The sequence below is a fragment of the Cornus florida genome, unplaced genomic scaffold (assembly GCF_030987335.1).
Source record: "Cornus florida cultivar Cherokee Brave unplaced genomic scaffold, ASM3098733v1 CherokeeBrave_3.0.0_Hap2_Chr01, whole genome shotgun sequence".
NCBI classification, from domain to species: domain Eukaryota; kingdom Viridiplantae; phylum Streptophyta; class Magnoliopsida; order Cornales; family Cornaceae; genus Cornus; species Cornus florida.
This window is the reverse complement of record NW_026775571.1, coordinates 36365256-36367388: the sequence shown is the minus strand read 5'-3', so window position 1 is coordinate 36367388 and position 2133 is coordinate 36365256. Positions and strand designations below refer to the sequence as shown.

General features: G+C 35.2%; 1 non-coding gene across 1 annotated transcript; it reads left to right on the top strand.

Moving 5' to 3' along the window:
• The first annotated feature begins 559 nt into the window (after positions 1-559).
• Positions 560-666, top strand: LOC132283771 (small nucleolar RNA R71). Its single transcript, XR_009472129.1, has one exon. It is a non-coding gene; the product is annotated as a small nucleolar RNA R71 (small nucleolar RNA).
• Positions 667-2133: the final 1467 nt, after the last annotated feature.

Sequence of the window (2133 nt, the reverse complement as noted above, 5' to 3'; positions counted from 1 at the left end):
TTGGACACCACTTTGGGGAGGGTTTGAGCCTTCCCCTTGGCTTTTCCAGGAGAATTTTGGATGGTTCCTCCACCCGAGATTATAGTGAGTGCCATGGGGATTATTCCATTGGTTAACAAAAGCAGCATTCACTTATTCATGGTGTTCACTTTGCGCATGTCCATGAGGACAATTGGAAGTAGAATGCAAAACACTCGAACAAGTCATGCATGATTCATTGGAAGGATGATGAGTATAATTAGGGGAGGAAGACACTTGATGGGCCGAATTTTGTTCGATCAAAAATTGATCAAACCTTTGGGATAGAGATTTCACTCCGGCAACTATATCATTAGAATTATCAACTTGATATAAGACTACATTCTTCCTTCCACCTATATTTCTATCATTTTTAGATGATAAAGATCAGTGTATTGAATTTTCACTCATGCTCTCATATAAGCGCCGCATATCATCTTCATGCTTATCAAGATAAGAACCACCCATAGAAGCATCAACCATACCCTTATGGTTGTCGGACAAACTTTCAAAGAAGTATTGAACTAATTGCCATTTAGGGATGTCATGGTGAGGACATTTCCTAAGCAAATCGTTCAATCATTCCCATGCCTTATGAAACATTTCCCCATCCCTTTATGAGAATTCACGAATTGAAGTTCTCATTGCATTGGTCTTAGACACTGGATAGTATTTCTTTAAGAACTCTTGTTGCATCTCTGCCTAAGTAGTTATAGAAAAAGGTCCCAAATTGTTAAACCAATATTTTGCTTTATCCTTTAGGGTGAAATGGAAAAGTTTTAACCTCAAAACTTCTTCCAACATGTCTGTGTATTTCACGGTGAAATACAATGGACTAAGTCTAATGGTGTTCATTTTGTCTATTTGCAAAAAACAAGGGTGAGAAGGCCTAAATTTGATTCTATTTCCAAAAGAATTAATAGAAATTGGTGTTGGCTTCATAATTATGACTCTCATTCTTTGGGTAAGCTTTGGATAGGATGGGATCCTCTTTTGAATGTTAGTATAATTCAAACTGGGGAAGAGGTTTTTTGTTCTCCTATGTATGCCTCTAACACAGATGTATGTAGAAGAAGGTTATGGGATCAATTGATCATACAACACACTATGGTTATAGGGCTTGGTTGGTTGTAGGTGATTGGAATGCAATTAGGTTTCATTTAGATAAACAAGGGTTTAGAATGGTTCCTCAAAAACTTTTAGATAAATTTAATAATTGTGTTCAACAAGTTGGTTTGATGGAATTACATGCTACAAATGGAAAGTGGTCATGGTGTAATAGACAATGCAATAGTAGAAATTTTTTTGCCAAACTTGATAGAGTTTTCATTAATGATGCATGGCTACAGCAATTTACAGGTACAAAAATTGCTTATTTTTCTTCATCTTCCTCAGATCACTATGGAGTCATCATTAACATATTCAGGCAAATTGTTAGTGTTCTAAAGCCTTTCAAAATATTAAAGGTCTAGTGTTTACAAGAGGGTACAATAAAAGTGATTAAGAAGGCCTAGGTCAATGAAGTTGTTAGGAATCCAATTCATGCATTACTTAAAAAGTTAAGAAATGTTAAAGCTACAGTCAGGGATTGGAATAAAAATTCCTTTGGGGATATCCATCAGAGGGTTGATAACTCAAGGGAAAAGTTGGAAGATATTCAAAGGGATTTATTAGTTAATCCTTCAGATGATTTGTTTGTCAAGGAACAAGAAGCTAGGGATACATATCAAGATGCTATTTCTGCTTAAGAAATTCTGTATTCTAAAAAATCTAGAACCTTGTGGTTGAAGGACAATGATTAATGTTTTGCTTTTTTCTATCATAAGATGAATAAACATCATCAATTCAATGCCATTACTATTATTGCAACACCAACTAGCCATTCTACTTCTGATCCAGCTGAGGTTAGAAAGATTTTTGAGGACTATTATCAGGGATTATTTTAAAGTTCTAGAAGTGATCATCCTTTTGATATTCAGTCAAGATATCAGTTGTTAATTGATGACAAATTCATATTGGATACCCTTATAACTAATGAAGAAATAAAGACAGTGCTGATGAATTTTAATCCAGATAAAGCCCCAGGTCCAGATGGCATCCCAGCTCGATTTTTCC